Source organism: Balaenoptera borealis (genome assembly GCF_965194805.1).
Source record: "Balaenoptera borealis genome assembly, chromosome: 2".
In the NCBI taxonomy this organism is placed as follows: Eukaryota; Metazoa; Chordata; class Mammalia; order Artiodactyla; family Balaenopteridae; genus Balaenoptera; species Balaenoptera borealis.
The window spans coordinates 86,771,445-86,788,706 of NC_138867.1; the positions used below are offsets into that span (position 1 = coordinate 86,771,445).

Here is a 17,262-nt window from a genome sequence, read left to right on the forward strand (position 1 = left end):
TATATGAATTATACAGTTATTCTAGCTCTGTGAAAAATGTCATGGTTATTTTGGTAGGAATTGCATTAAATCTGTAGCTTACTTTGAGTAGTATGGACATTTTAACAACATTAATTCTTCTAATCCAAGAGCACAGGATGTCACTTATGCATTCTTCTGTGTCATTTATTCTACTATTCATTCCTTCTAGAGTGTTTTTTTAATCCCAAATATTGAGTTAACTGTTTTTGATTGGGTCTTTTTTATATTTTCTAGTTCCTTGTTTAAATGAACTGTGTTTGGATCAATTCTCTTCTTTAATTCAGTTAGGGAATTTTTATTACCAATGTTTTGAATTCATTATCTGGTGAATTTTAAATTTCTGTTTCATTATTTATTTTTTCAGGGGTTTTCTCTTGCTCTTTCAGTTGAGTGTAGTTCCTTTTCCTTTTCATTTTACTTAACTTTCTCTGTCTTTATGAATTTAGGTGAAATAGTTACCTATTGTGGTCTTGGAAGGTTGTTCTTATGTGGGAGCATCCCTATGTAGACTTTGTATGCTCAGTGCCTTTGGTGGAGGGCTGGATTTGATGTGGATGCCAGTCACTTCTTTCCTCAGAATGTGCTGGCAACTATTACTTTGGTAGGGGGTGGTGCTGGTGATGGAGAAGCTAGAGCCTGTGCAAGGTGTAAGGCAGGACTTCCTCTCTGTGCAGTGCCAATCATCACCCTGTCAGGGGAAGGGTCTGATCACAAATTGCTAGATCAGAAATCCCTGAGGGTTGGGCTTGAGCTAGATTTGTTCCCTTTAAGTTTGTGTTTTTCCTTCTCCTCGTACCAGGACTTTTCCCCAAAGGAAGGAGAGTCCTGCAGCAAGTGGGACCTGTGTACTTCCAGAGGTCCAATGGTCTGCAGCATAGGTGTCTGCAGTTCCATTCAAACACAGCCCATGATCATGTATTTTCCCCAGTTGTGACCATCCTAGACCTTGTTATAGGCTGTGGTGTGGAGTGAGTGGTGTTGGAGTGTTGGCTTAGGCTGGGATATGCAGTGGGGTGGTCGTAGGAATTCTGGTGGCCCTGCTGCCATCAGAAGTCTGGACTGCTTCTGTGGCTCTGCTTGAGTAACTGCCCACATTGGCCACCCCTGCCCCATCTGGGCTATGCCTCAGGCCCCCATGTTGCCTATGCATCCCTAGGTGGAATCTTTTCCTAAGTCTTGGCCACCCTGGTTACAGTGCCAAGCTGTGATGTGGAGCAAGCAGGGCTGGGCATTTGCTCATCTCGGACTGGTCGGACTGGGGCATTCTGGGAGGTAGCAGCCGCTAAGGCAGACCACTCTACACCCTGCCTGGGGGGCAAGCCAGCACCTGCACACTCCTCATGAGTGTAATCTAGCCTTCTCCAGCCTTACTATCTGTCCCAGTGTTTGTCCAAGCAACCAAGGGGGCTTGTCTCCTCTGCCTAGGACCCCAGGCCTAGGATGACCAGTCTATGGTTTGACCCACTCACTCCCCAGGGCCAGTGTCCACCTGAGTGATCGCCCTTTTCTTTGACTTTCCTCCCAGGGGCATATGTCCTGACCCGAAGCTTTTCTTCCCATTCTACCCAATTACATGTGTATCTTTCTGATAGCCTTGATTGTACAGTAGTACTTCTACCAGCTTCCAATTAGTTTTCCATGAGAATTGTTCCACATATAGGTGTATTTTTTTTAACATCTTTATTGGAGTATAATTGCATTACAATGGTGTGTTAGTCTCTGCTTTATAACAAAGTGAATCAGCTATACATATACACACATCCGCATATCTCTTCCCTCTTGTGTCTCCTTCCCACCCTCCCCATCCCACACCTTTAGGTGGTCACAAAGCACCGAGCTGATCTCCCTGTGCTATGCGGCTGCTTCCCACTAGCTATCTATTTTACATTTGGTAGTGTATATATGTCCATGCTGCTCTCTCACTTCGTCCCAGCTTACCCTTCCCCCTCCCCGTGTCCTCAAGTCCATTCCTTACATCTGCGTCTTTATTCCTGTCCTGCCCCCAGGTTCTTCAGAACTTTTTTTTTTTTTTTAGATTCTATATATATGTATTAGCATACAGTATTTTTTTTCTCTTTCTGACTTACCTCACTCTGTATGACAGACTCTTAATCCATCCACCTCACTACAAATAACTCAATGTCATTTCTTTTTATGGCTGAGTAATATTCCACTGTATGTATGTGCCACATATAGATGTATTTTTGATATGTTCATAGGGGGAGGTGAGTTCCACATCTTCTTACTCCACCATCCTGATCTCTCTCCCTGCCTTTTAGGTATTTTTATTCATTTGATTTTTGCATTTAAAAAATCATTATAATAATTTTCCAATTATCTGAAAATTAGGAGCTTCAAGTTCATTGGTTTTTGTCCTTAATTAACTTAATTTTTTAAGTGTATGCAATATAGTTTTTTTTAACATAACAGCTCCTTTGTATCATTTTTGATTAAGAAAATAATCTCCTTAGCAAATTGTCACCATTAACTTTATGACCCAGACTCCAAAACTTACACCTCATCGTTCCTACAGTCTTTTAAAACCAGAAATACTTCTATGAAAATTATCATTGGTATCATTCTCTTTGAAATTTATCATTAACATCACTATTTGATATCAAACAAGTATATAGAAAAGTTCCACCCATGCCTTTTATCAAATGATATTGTACTACTTCTTTTTCAACTTATCAAATGTCAATATTAGTAGAAAAAAATGTAGATTTTGGAGTAAGAGCAAATTAATTAAATAGTTTAATTTATCCCAGAGCAAATGCATAGACATCCAGTTGGGTGATAGAACTGCAACTATCACAATTTAAAAATCTGTTAATTATGTAATTGTCTAGGGTTTCTCTCCCTTAAAATATTTCAAGTTCCATGAGAATAGAGGCCATATTTCTCTTCTTAATTGTTGCTTTTTCAGGGCCTAGGGCAAAACCTGATCTACATATAGGCAGAGATAGAGATAAATCAGATACGTACGTTATCATACGTGTGTGTGTGTTTCAGTGAAGGGTAGGAAAAGGGAAGGAGTAAAATTAGTTGCATCTTGAGGCAAGTTAGGACCAGGAGACATAATCACCTTTTTTCTAATTAGCTACATGAATTCTTTATGGAAAAATATAAGATTTCAAAAGCAATATAAATTAAGTAAAGGATTCTAGCAAATAGGAAAAAGAAATTGAAAAGTAAAATATATTAACACATGTTCATATATGTATAGGAATAATATATGTTGTCACTTATTCGCTTAGGTAATAAAAAATTTTAATCATGTTCCTTCTAAAATGATCTAACTGTTTATAATTTTGAAAATAGTCTTGTGTATATATGTACACTATATATATTTTTCTCCTTTGTGTATTTCATACACCATCCAGTTGTGAGTGTATGCGTGTGCGTGATGTATGCATCAGTAACATTTTTCATCATTATGCAATCAATATTCCACATTTAATATGGAATCAGGTATTCCATGAAGTATAGCATTGGGGTCTATATAGAAGCACTCAAGAAAGTTTTTGTTATTGCTGTCGATTATGATGATGGTGATATTTGTATGTGCTGATTAAAAACCAATCCTACTCCTAGTACATTCACTGTTCTCATCAAGATACAAAAGCCTTAAAATAAGTACACGGGGTCATGTTGCAAACTGTTTGGCATGATTATATCAACTGTGAACTCTGTGCCAGTCTTGGCATTTGAATCTACTTCTACAGTGGTTGCTATGGTAAGTAATTGTGAAGATTCTTTTTCATATTAAATGAAAAGGAAGTTAAATAATGTGAAGAAGTACATAAAATGGTTATAGAGATCAAAGCTAATGTTAAAGTTGTGGGGCATAAAAATAGAGTTTGAATAGGGACTGATTCACTAGATTATTTTAACCCAAAGGCTTTCCTCCAATTTACAAAGGAATCAGCACCATGCTCAGGCCCACTGTTTAAATAAAATATACTGGCGCCTGAAGGGAGAAAAGACTCATAAATCACAGACACTCTTTCAAAGCATCAAAAGAGTCTATCTCACTAACACGACATAGGGTAAGAGAGACAAACTACAGAGGACTGAAGTGCCAGGACCATAAATATAACTGTTTTCAGGAATCATTTCTAGATATAACTCAGATTCTGAAACTTTCCTCAAATAACAGGTATCACCTTCAATAGTCTTTTTAAGATGGATTTCAATGCTCATTTACTAGCCATTATAAACCAGTGTGGAACATCCAGAATACAGCTGTCAAAATCTGTTTTAGTTGGCTGCTTGTCACCTGTTATTTAGATGTGGGGCAAGGCCATCTTCTAGAATGGAAAAGGCTTTCTATTATTAGTGGCCAATAAAAATAGGTGTAGAGAAATGAATGACAAAAAGAATGTTCAGCAGATGGTATAGGGCATGTGAAACAGGGATAATTTTAATTATGCAGACAGAAAGAAAACTTCCAAAATCTTACCTTTTAAATCTGAATTTCATCACTATCTCTTTTATTTCTTATATGTCTTGTTTCATTTATTATCAACAGGTCCAGACTTATTTGTTTGAATAATAATGATCTAGTATCTCAAGGTAACACATTCAGTGCCTATAGGTGCTGGACAGGTAAAATAAATATATGATTTAAATCCAGAATCAGAAAACAGGGAGTTGTGGTGCTTATGGTAAACCGGAGTGTGTGGAGCCAACCTGAAGACGTTCATATTTAATTTATTTTGAAACAATTTGCTGGCAAAAGAAGCACATTTAATTTGACTTCTACAGGCTATAAGTTTTGATAGTTTTTGTAAATCTTTTGGTTAAGCTGAGCCACACTGAGCCTCTCGCCCTCCCTTCTTTTCCCTCTCTTCCTCCGTCTTTCCTTTTCCTCCCTCACCCTCCACCTCCTCACTTCCTTCCTTCCATCTTCTCTCCTTTGAAAAACTTCCTTCCTGAAGACATCTGCATGCTCATCTTCTGTTGACTATTCAGTCATTTTAGGGGGAAATGCCCTGCCCTTGGGATGAGGGCATGTGGCTGACTAGCCATGACAGTAACTAGATAAACATAGTCATTTAATTTAGGGTGAAGTATTCCAGGGTCCACTGTTGTCATAAACCTAATTTACATTCTCAAATCTAGCTTTATAAGTAACAGAAGAGATGTTTTTATTTGTTTCCTGGATGTATACATTGATCATTTAATTGGGTCCAAATTATGAAGTAGGTGAGAAAGAATATCAATTCCTTCAAAACTCAGTAATTATTCTTAAAGTTTTTACCACATATTTTCTTCTTCTAATTTTAACAATGTTCAAAATTATACATTATGTCCAATTTTTTAGGAAAAAAGACAAAAATTGTAGCAGTCTACACATTAAAAAAATTTCCTTTTAATACTCAATGTTATTTCTAGATATTGCTATATAAATATATAAATATATATAGCAATATATAAATATATTGTCATGTATAAATATGAATTGCTACAATTGTAATTTCACTATTTTTTTCTTTATTTTTACTTTATTCTTTTTTTAATTTTTATTTTATATTGGAGTATAGTTGATTAATAATGTTGTGTTAGTTTTAGGTATACAGCAAAGTGATTTAGTTATACATATACATGTATGTATTCTTTTTCAAATTCTTTCCCATTTAGGTTTTTACAGAGTATTGAGCAGAGTTCCCTGTGCTATACAGGTCCTTGTTGGTTATCTGTTTTAAATACAGCAGTGTGTACACGTCAATACCATTCTCCTGATATATCCCTCCTCCCCCTTCCCCCGGCCCTGGTAACCATAAGTTTGTCCTCTAAGTCTGTGAGTCTGTTTCTGTTTTGTAAATAAGCTCATTTGTATCATTTTTTTTAGATTCCCCATATAAGCGATATCATATGATATTTGTCTTTCTCTGTCTAACTTACTTCACTTACTATGATAATCTCCAGGTCCACCCATGTTGCCGTAAATGGCATTATTTCATTCATTTTAATGGCTGAGTAATGTTCCGTTGTATATATGTACCACATCTTCTTTATCCATTCATCTGTCAATGGACATTTAGGGTGCTTCCATGTCTTGGCTATTTTAAATAGTGCTGCAGTGAACATTGGGGTATATGTATCCTTTCAAACCATGTTTTTCTCCAGATATATGCCCAGGAGTGAGATTGCTGAATCATATGGTAACTTTATTTTTAATTTCTTAAGGAGCCTCCATACTATTCTCCATAGAAGCTGTACCAATTTACATTCCCACCAACAGTGTAGGAGGGTTCTTTTTTCTCCACACCCTCTCCAGCATTTATTGTTTGTAAACTTTTTGATGGTGGCCATTCTGACTGGTGTGAGGTGATATCTCATTGTAGTTTTGATGTGCATTTCTTAATAATTAGCAATGTTGAGCATCTTTTCATGTGCTTCTTGACCATCTGTATGTTTTCTTTGGAGAAATGTCTATTTAGATCTTCTGCCTAATTTATTGAAGAATATGTTAAATACAGTTAAATGGTAACAAATATGCAGTTTGATGGGTTTTGACAAATGTATTCCTCTTTATAACACACTGTCTAATCAATATATAAAACATTTCCATCATCTCAGATAATTCCTTTGTTCACATTTTCAATCAATCCTCTTTTCAACCCCCAATTCAACCACTGTCAGGACTTCTACCATGATAAAGTTAGTTTGATCTTGACTCTCAAATAATTCATTCATATAAAATATATATTTTTGTTGTCTGGCTTCTTTTACTCAACATGATGTTTTGAGATTTATTCATGTTGAGAGGATAAGTAGACTGTTCTTTTAGCTGATAATTATTGCATTCTATCAATATACCAAAATTTGCTTATCCGTTCTGCTCTTGGTAGACATTTGGGTTGCTTTTAGTTGTGTGACTATTATGAACAATGTTGTTATACAAAATATTGTAGAGGCCTTTTGTGTACATAAATTTTCATTTTTCTTGTAAAAATGCTAGGAATGGACTTGTCGGTTGGCAAATGCTGATTTTTTAAAAATGGGATTCTGCTATTTTACACTGTCTCCTACAATATATTAGGTTTCCAGTTGCTCCACATCCTTGCCAACACATGTCTTTTTGTCAACATTGTAAGTTTTATAATATTAGCCCTTTTGTGAGTGTGAAATGGTACCGAATTTTGGTTTTAATTTACATTTTTCTGATCACTCGTAATATTGAGTACATTTTTCATGATCTTATCAATCAGTCCTATATCTTCTCTTGTAATGTAACAGAACGAGTCTTTTCCTCATCTTTTAGATTTGCCCTATTATTATAATTATTATTCTGTTATGGGAATTTATTATATATTCTAGATACAGTTTGATATATGTATTATATGTTCTGAGTTCAGTTTTTGAATGCTGCTTTTGATGAGCAGAAGTTTTCATTTTATATGATTACTGGTTTTCTGTTTGTGTATCTTGAATAAGAAAATGTTGGCTGTATCAAGACCATGAAAATATTCTCACTTGATTCCCATTAGAAACTTTATATATCACCTCCTGTTTTTAGGTCTAGAATCCTACTTGAATAAATTTTTATGTTTGATATGACATATAGGTTGAGGTTTATTTCTCTTTCCACACAGCTATTTAAATATTTTTGCAGCATTTCTTCAAAAGACTATTACTCCCAATGAATAGTTTTAGCATGTTTGTAGAGAATCAGCCATATGATTATTTCTGATCTTTCTCTGCTGTCCTAATAATTGACTTTTTTATCCTTACATTGATCCAAACCATATTAATTGTTTTACAGAAAACCTTGCAAGGAAGTCACATAAGTCTTCTAACCTTGTTCTTTTCTAAGATAGTTTTAGGTACTCTTGGTCCTTTGCATGTCGTAACAATAGTTTTAAATTAACTTTATTGCTACAGGAAAAAAGAGTGCCAGTAGAAAACTGTAAGGAAGATAAAGTACATTTATAATACTGAATTGTATTTATCAATACCATCAATTTATGTCTGTTTACAAGGTGAATCATTTGTCGGTGCCTACAACCATATTGTCTTATATGATACAAAACACTGTAGATGTTATATGTATTACTAACACTTGATATCAAAAATGAAAAGATAATATGAAACAGAAATTCATATTTAATTACAGGTATAACAGTTCATGCATTGATAATGAAGAAGCAGCAGTGTGATTGCTTTAGAGTAGCCTAGCCTATACACTAATGAATGAATCAGTATAAAATTTTTATGGTATACAGTACTACAGTCATATTCATAATAGAGTATTAGAAATATTGTTTACAGTATTAAAAAAAAACACTTACCTGTGATGATAGGCTGATACACAGTTTCTTCAATTAAGAGAGAGAGAGAGAGGGAGGATAGGAGGGAGAGGGAGGTGAGGAGGGAAGGTGGGGAGAGGGAGAGAAGCTAGAGGGTACTGTTTGGTAATGTAATTCTTTGAAAGCAAAGTTGTAAAACAGAAAGAAAACTACACATTATTAATTTTAAATATCACCTTATGCCTATATAAGGATAAACTAGTATCTACATATATTTTATGTAATCATGGCATACCTAACTTTTTCTTAATTTTTTGGATATTTCTAGCTGATGTAGTTTGTCTATGAGTTTTTTTCAAATTGTTGTCAAGCTCCAAAAATTTTTTAATATATTTATTTAAAAAGATTAACGTGTAAGTGAACCTCCTCAGTTCAAACCCATGTTTTTCAAGGGTCAACTGCACTTATTTTTTTATATTGGACTTGTATTTTGCAGGCTTGTTAAATTTAACTATTAGTTTTAATGTTTGTGTGTTAGATATTTTTGAATTTCCTATGTACACACTCATATTGTCTGCACATAAATACAGGTTACTTCTTTTTTTTCAACATTTGCACCTCTGATTACTTTTACTTGTATTTTTAGACTGTTTGGAACTTTGCAATTCAACAGTATATGGAGTGTAAGTGGTGAGAGAGGACATCCTTCCCTTTTTCTTGATCTTAAAGGAAATGCTTCCAATAATTCATCATGAAGAATGATGTGAGTCATTATTTATTTTTTGTTTTGTCTGTTTTTATAGATGCCCTTTCTTAAATTGAGAAAGTTCTATTCCTACTCACTGAGAAATTTCTTTATGAATGTGTATTGATTTTTCTAGCTGATTTTCCTGCATTTAGTAAATAATCACTTAATGTTCCTTCAATGATTAAATAAAGATTCCTGGGATAAAACACACTTGATCAGGATATATTATGAACTTTGAATATTGCTGTATTTTACTTGCAAATTTTACATAATAATTTTTAGTCTATGTTTATGAGAGTATTGGTCTTTAATTTTTCTTACCTTGAATTATCCTTCTGGGGTCTTTGTACCCTTCTGGCCACTTAAAATGAGTTGAAAAGTATTTATTACTCCTTTATTTTCTGGAAATATTTCTTCAAGCCTGACAGTATTTCCCTCCTTAATGCTTGAGAATATCTACAAGTAAAATTATATGCCTAGAGTTATATTTTGGGGAAGACTTTAAATTACAACTCTAATTTCTTTTACAGATACAGAGTTATTCAGATCTGCTTCTTGAAACAACTTTGGTAAGCTATTTTTCAAGGAATTTTTCCATTTTATCTATGTGTTCAAATTTATTGGTATTATGCATTAAGCTGTTTGGAATATTCTCTTACTGTCCTTTTCATGCGCCTAGGATCTGTAAGATGTTCTATCTTCTTTACTAATGTTGATAGTTTGTATTTTCTCTTTTTTTTTCTATTGGTCTTGGTAAGGTTTCATTAATTTTATAAAAATTTCAAACAACTAATTTAAGTTTAGTAAACTTTTCTATTGCTTTTGAATTATCTATTTTATTAGTTTCTGCTCTTACATTTATTATATTCTTTCTATCCACATTGGGTTTATTTAGTCTGTATTTGGGGACTCTCAAAGTGAATGATTATATCATCAATTTAAATTTTTTTCTTTTCTAATATAGACATTTTAAAGCTTAAAATTTCCTCTAAGTAATGCTTTAGCTACATTCCATAAAAAATTACTTTTTTTCATCTTTATTCAGTTCAAAATATTTTCTGACTACTTGCCATTCATACTTTAATACATGGGCTATGTAGAAGTGGGCTGATTCACCTCTAAAGAATGAATATTCTGTTTATTTTTGATATTGATTTTTAATTTAACTATTTTTTGTCAAAGAAAATATTTCATATGATTTCAATTATTTGAAAATTTATCAAGCTTGCTTAAGGGTGTATTTTGGAAAATGTTTCACTTCTACTTGAAAACAGTGTATGTTCTGCAGTTGTTGGATGTAGTGACCTACAAATGTCAAGTTAATTTGGTTGAAAAAGTTAATTTTGGTTGAAAAGTATTCATTCTATTGAATACTGAGAATGGAGTGTCACAATCTCTAGCTATAATGTGGGTTTGTCTTTCTCCCTCTAGTTATTTTTTTTCCTTATGTAATTTGAAGTTCTGTTATTGGAGCATAGACATATAGGATTATTATTTCTTCTTAAACAGTTAACTGTTTTGCTATTAAGACTGCCCTCTTCATCTCTGACAATACTTCTTATCTTGAAGAATATTCTGTCTTAATGGAGCCAGCATTGGTTTTCTTATGATTAGCTTTTGCATGATATACCATTATTTGCCCATCCTTATACTTTTAAACTGCCTTTAATTATATATTTAAAGTTCTCCTCTTAAAAAGAGTATATGGTTGAGTCCTACTGTTTTCAATAGTTGGTTCAACTATTACTTCCTTTTTAGCTTTTCTGAATATCACCAAAAAGATTAGTTTGCTCATTTTTAGATATACCTCTTCTATTGTCTTGAAACATTGAATTTTAATTATTTATTTTATTTCTCTTCCCACTAGACTATTATCTCCTTAAAAGTAGCGAGTACATCCCTAACTCTTTTGTATTACTAGTGTTTAACATTTGAAAAATACAGGTTCTCCAGTATTGTATGTTGAATAAATGAGTGGTGTTCCATGTAGATCATGGAATTATAAGTTATATAATTAGGGAAAAAGGGAGAATATTATCTAATCCTTAAGATACTAAGTCAATATACTCTAGTCATCCTATGAGCACACTTTAAGCCCCACTTACTATTCAATTAAGAGAAAATCAGCTATCACATAGTTTAAGAGTACTCTTTAAGAACTGCTTAAAAAATCTTTATCCCATAGCTTATTGACACTGAACTCAGTATGAAACTGTTATAATTTAATGGAATCTGATTATTTAATTTCATCTGGAAGGCTTTATTTTACCCAACTTATACATATAAAGATTATAAGTAAATGGGATGTCTTAAGCATAACCAATACCTGAAGCAAAAGTTAGCAGAATATAGGATGATATAGATGGATTCAACAAAGCATAGCAGCGTGGAGTCTTGTCAATGATAAAATAAACATCTTCACATGCTAAATAATGTCTCCGAAACATTCAATAACAATACATATAAATAATTTGCCAACAATTGTGGTCATAAATGAACAAAAAAACCACGATATTTTTCTATGGTTCTTATGATTTTGAAATAGAAGACATAATATTTGAAATTGATCAAATGCTGGTGATGTTGAAATATTTTTAAACGTTTGAAGATTTCTAACATAACAGAGATTATATTTCTTCTGAATTGTTACAAATTGAAAAATCATGAATAAATAAATAGCAATTAAATAAGGTAAAATTTGGGGTCAGTATTAGAATGAAATTTATATCATCTAGAACTGCCTAATAATGGAATGAAAGCTGCCTGCTATGGAGAAATATCTATCAATAGGGAGAGGCCAACGATAACTCTAATTCACTTACAGTCCTAGAAGGGATTTTTTTTTTAACCATGTAACCATTTCTTAGGAAATGACCATGGGACCTCAAATATATTAAACACATAAGGGTGGTGCTGATTGAAGGGACAGGGGTAGGGGAGCCACAAGACCTGGCCTTTCTGTGTCCCTTACAGCTGGAAGCAAGTTAAGGAAGCCTTAGGTGTTTGCTGTATACTTTTTTTTTTTAAAAATATTTTATATTGGAGTCTAGTTGATTAACAACGTTGTGTTAGTTTCAGGTGTACATAACAAAGTGACTCAGTTATACATATACATGTATCTGTTCTTTTTCGAATTCTTTCCTATTTAGGCTATTACAGAGTATTGAGCAGAGTTCCCTGTGCTATACAGCAGGTCCTTGGTGGTTACCTCTTTTAAATATAGCAGTGTGTACATGTCAATCCCATTCTCCTGATGTATCCCTCCCCCTCCCCCTTCCCCTCCTGGTAACCATAAGTTCGTTCTCTAAGTCTGTGAGTCTGTTTCTGTTTTGTAAATAAGCTCGTTTGTATCATTTCTTTTTAGATTCCCCATATAAGTGATACCATATGATATTTGTCTTTCTCTGGCTGATTTACTTCACTTACTACGAAAATCTCCAGGTCCATCCATGTTGCTGCAAATGGCATTATTTCATTCTTTTTAATGGTTGAGTAATATTCTACTGTATACAGGTGCCATATCTTCTTTATCCATTCATCTGTCGATGGATATTTAGGTTGCTTCCATGTCTTGCCTATTGTAAACAGTGCTGCAATGAACATTGGGGTGCACGTATCCTCTCGAACCATGTTTTTCTACAGATATATGACCATGAGTGAGATTGCTGGATCATATGGTAGCTTTATTTTTAATTTCTTAAGGAACCTCCATACTGTTCTCCATAGTGGCTGTACCAATTTACATTCCCACCAACAGTGTAGGAGGGCTCCTTTTTCTCCACACCCTCTCCTACATTTATTGTTTGTAGACTTTTTGATGGTGGCCATTCTGACTGGTGTGAGGTGATATCTCATTGTAGTTTTGATTTGTATGTCTTAATAATTGGTGATGTTGGACATCTTTTTACATGCCTCTTGGCCATCTGTATGTCTTCTTTATTTGAAATGTGAACTCTTTAAGTCATTTTACCTCTTTTCCAAAACTTTCATCCTATATTCAAAAGATTTCACTTTTTTAAGCAATATGTAAATTTCTCCTCCAAAATTTTAAATTGCACTGATAAAAAATTCACAAAAATTGAGTACCTCATTCTAAAAATACCACATAATTAGGTCTTTGCAGCACTCACTCATATCCACGTATTTTCTATCTGACCACAACTGGATTCCTTGAGCGTCTACATGCACACTAACAAACACTTCAGACACATGCTCTTTGTGATATCTAACTACTTGAAGTGGCAAAAGTGTCTTTTTCACTTCTCAGATTAGAACAAAAACCAAGAGATAATGGCCATAACTGTCATTCTTTGTAGATACATTTCACCTTCAAGTTGTAAATTTTAAGAATGTGAGTTTAGTATCAGTGTCATTGAGAAAACTGCTGCCTGCTTTGGACTGTAAATCATTTCAGCATGTTTAAAGTCAACATGACCTTAGTATGAAATGCCAAAACTTGAAGTATTACAATATTTAGTTATTATAAAATGCTCCACAAATAGATTCAATAGAATGTTTACTAAAAACAAAATAAAACAAAAAGGACTAAATATTTATATATGCCCAGCAGCAGACCTTGTTCCTTTCAACAGAATTTAACATTCTAGGAAGGCAGCCATATATTCTTTCAAATAAGAATTAACACTGAAATTGAAATATTACATTTTTTCAGTTAACTAAAATATCTACACATATCACTTATTCCTATGCTCTACAGAAGATTATCAAAGAAATTGATGTAATTCCCCTGCTTCCCAGAGGTTTACCATCAAATTCCATTGAATAAATAAAACAAGAAAAATGCATCACTGATGTTAGTGACAATTTGAAGGTCATAATAATCTCTGAAGGTCAATTTGTTGAACCACAGTTCAGTGCTTTTGCTGTATGTTGGGATAAACTGAGTGTTTTGCTGCAGCCTATTTCAATCAGGAGTTAACTTGTATATAATCAAGAAATACTTCACAAACTTCTAAGTTCCACTTTCCTAATCCAAAGGTATGATAGGGTGCAGCCAACCATGATGATTCAACTTGGAACAAGTTATTATCAGATAGAAAACATGATGGTTGGCTGAAAGGTGCTGTAACTTTTAAAGGCATCAAATGTTCTACCAAATACAATATGCACTTTTCCATTTGTCTGTTTTCTCAAAATAGATCGTTCATGCTGTACAGTTGAGCCTCTCATGTCAAAGGCACCTGAACAAACTAAGAAAATAAGAGAACAAATCTTTCCCAAATTTTGTATCATTCCCATATAATTAGCTATGTATTAGATTTTGCTTTCTTCCATTTTGTTATTTTTTTCTCTCCCTCTGGAAACGGTCTACAGATCTCTCTGACTGAGAATAAGGCAGTATTAGGCTGCCTGCCTGGCCTTTCTGCCTCAGAAAATCCAGGGCTGATTTATGAACAATGAATTTAATGCAGTCTGGCAGAGAAATGGGATCACAAAATTAAAGATTTTTAAAAAAAGATTAGGAGTTAACACAGTGTTGATGTTGGGTTCTTGTATTTGCATATTAAAAGAGGGCCTGTTCTTTTGTATTTCCTTAGAGAAGGGTGAACTTTTTATAATTGCTTACACTTATAAAAAAAGAACTCAGTGGGCTCATTGGTCCCCCCGAGTCTTTTTAGTTTATTCTTAGAGTTCAGATGGCATTTCTGCTATAAAACAGCCAGCCTGAATAAACTTCAAGAGTATTCTGGGTATTAACATGCAAATGAGAGACTGGAGCATAACTCTCTGCTGTGGTAATTCTTCCCAGACTGTATTCTAAAAAGGCTATCTGTGAGGGACTAAGGCATCCAAAACTGAGGTTGGTTGCTAAGACTCTGAGGTTATAAAGTTCTATGCAAATGTAAGTACTAAACTTTAAAAGTCTTCAGTTTATCTTACTCTTTGTATAGACTATTAAAAATAATCTGATGTTCAGAGGGCATTAAATGATACATAGATCAAGGCAGGGACACCCTGAAGCAAGAAATTAGACCTTTGCTACAAAATAGGCTACAAATTACCCTTAGGTGGCTGGTATTATATACTTGAAGGAAATAATTGATAATTGACTACCACCAAGACTTTCTGAGACATATTTTAAGGGAGAAGAACAAATGTCATAGCAAGGACTATTCTTTCCATTCATTAGTGAATTCAGCATTTTTTCCAAATATCCAGGACTTTTCTTTGCTGAGGTACTTTAAAAGGTATACTATGACCATTTAGCAATATGAGAAGATATTTAAAATGAAGTCCTCTAACAAGTCACTTGCTTTACTATGTAATTGAATTTACTGTGAATTTTAAAGGCCTTGTGTGCATTTTCTCCCATGACACCAACTCCTAGTCATTTTATTTAATTATTCCTTTCATTATTTCTGGAAGTGATTATATGTAATCTCTACTAGTCCCTGCTATTTTAGTTTCCAGTTTAGAGCAGAGAGGGAAAATATATATTCTTGCTTGGCAATAATGATTCCCATTTATTTCTAAACTAGATTTGCCCCTAAGATTCCAACATCACTAAGGGCTAAGAATAACGAAGGACAGAAAAAAAAGAGGAAGAAGAAGAGGGAAAGGAAGATAAAGAGGAGGAGGGAAAGAAGTAGAATCAGTGTTGAAAGAGGCAGTGTTAAAGAAGAAAACTGGAAAAATTAATCTCCTTGTTGTGTTAATGTCCCTTTTTTATTATTGTCATAATGCTATTCCCAAAGCAACACTTTTCTTATACTACTCCTCTGCCATATTTCAGTGCACTCAGTACACTGGTCCTAATCTATGTATTCAGGCATTTACCACTACAATTCCATATTAATAATTTGGTGTAGTAAGGCAGCCTTTATTTTTTCTTCCCTCCTTTCTTCCTCTCTCCTTTAAAAGAAAGAAAAAGTTACTTTCTTCCAATAGGGTAGAATTAAAAAAGAAGTACTGGGACTTCTCTGATGGTGCAGTGGTTAAGAATCCACCTGCTAATGCAGGGGACATGGGTTCGAGCCCTGGTATGGGAAGATCCCATATGCCGTGGAGCAACTAAGCCCGTGTGCCACAACTACTGAGCCTGCGCTCTAGAGCCCCCGAGCCACAACTACTGAAGCCCGTGTGCCACAACTACTGAAGCCAGCACACCTAGAGCCCATGCTCCACAACAAGAGAAGCCACCGCAGTGAGAAGCCCGCGCGCCACAACAAAGAGTAGCTCCCTCTCGCCGCAACTAGAGAAAGCCCGTGCACAGCAACAAAGACCCAGTACAGCCAAAAATAAATAAATTAAGAAAAAAAAAAAAGAAAGAAAGAACCATGACTGGGGTAGAGAGTAACTCAAAGATGAGTAAGATCATGGCTATTCTCAAAGTTTATAGATTTATAGAAACTAAATTATAAACGTAGGGAGTCAACTTTACTGAAAGGTAGACATTGATTAAGTTACAAGAGAGACACAAGATGCTGGGTTGGTTAAAAGAAAGCCAGTTAACTTCTGTAAATTACAGAGGAAATAATTAGGATGGTCATGTTTAACATAAAGCCAAGGTTCTGCTCATGGTAGACATGAAGTGAAGAGTTCTTCCCCAATCCTGGTAGATGATGATTAATGTCCTGGTGCTTTTTTTTTGTTGTTGTTGAAAAAAATCACATTGTAACTTTAAATGTTTAGAGGAGTCTTATCAGAAGTGGCAACTTTTTAGATACAGAAGGACAGTACAACTTATCATCTGAACTGGCACACTTTTGAGAGTAAAAAGGAACACCACTGACAGTGGGACTGCAGCCATGTTGTCACCCTGTTTAGATAGCCAATATCATTTTTGTGTATTTGAAATCAGTTTATATCAACTGATATCAATCTGAAGAAAGAAAAAAAAACATAGCTAAATGTATACTGAGGATCAGTTGTTAAACATAAAATATCCATTAAGTGTAAACTAAGAAGGTGCCAAAAGTGTTATTTAGTTAAAATAGGCCTAACCCTATTATTATCAAAGCCAAAACAAAAAAAAGTGAAAAAATAAAGTACCTGCCATAAAGATAAATACAATTTTTTTCTAAGAAATGTTTTATAGTATATGTAAAACTTACAGAATCTGAATTTACCACTTATAGGCTATTTATTTTAATTAGGGTGGAAATGTATTCCCAAAGTACCTTAGATTTTAGATCCAAGCATATAGTCATTTGTTGTATTATTGGAAAAATATACTATAAGGACCTTACATTATCATTGCAACACACTAATTCTCTG

At 34.1% G+C, this 17,262-nt stretch overlaps 1 long non-coding RNA gene across 1 annotated transcript in view; it reads left to right on the top strand.

Moving 5' to 3' along the window:
* Nucleotides 1-12,045, top strand: part of LOC309622635 — a 76,119-nt gene extending 64,074 nt beyond the window's left edge. Inside the window, exon 2 of the long non-coding RNA XR_014241050.1 lies at nt 8,923-12,045. This is a non-coding gene — a long non-coding RNA (uncharacterized lncRNA). The remainder of the gene's footprint in view (nt 1-8,922) is intronic.
* Nucleotides 12,046-17,262: the final 5,217 nt, after the last annotated feature.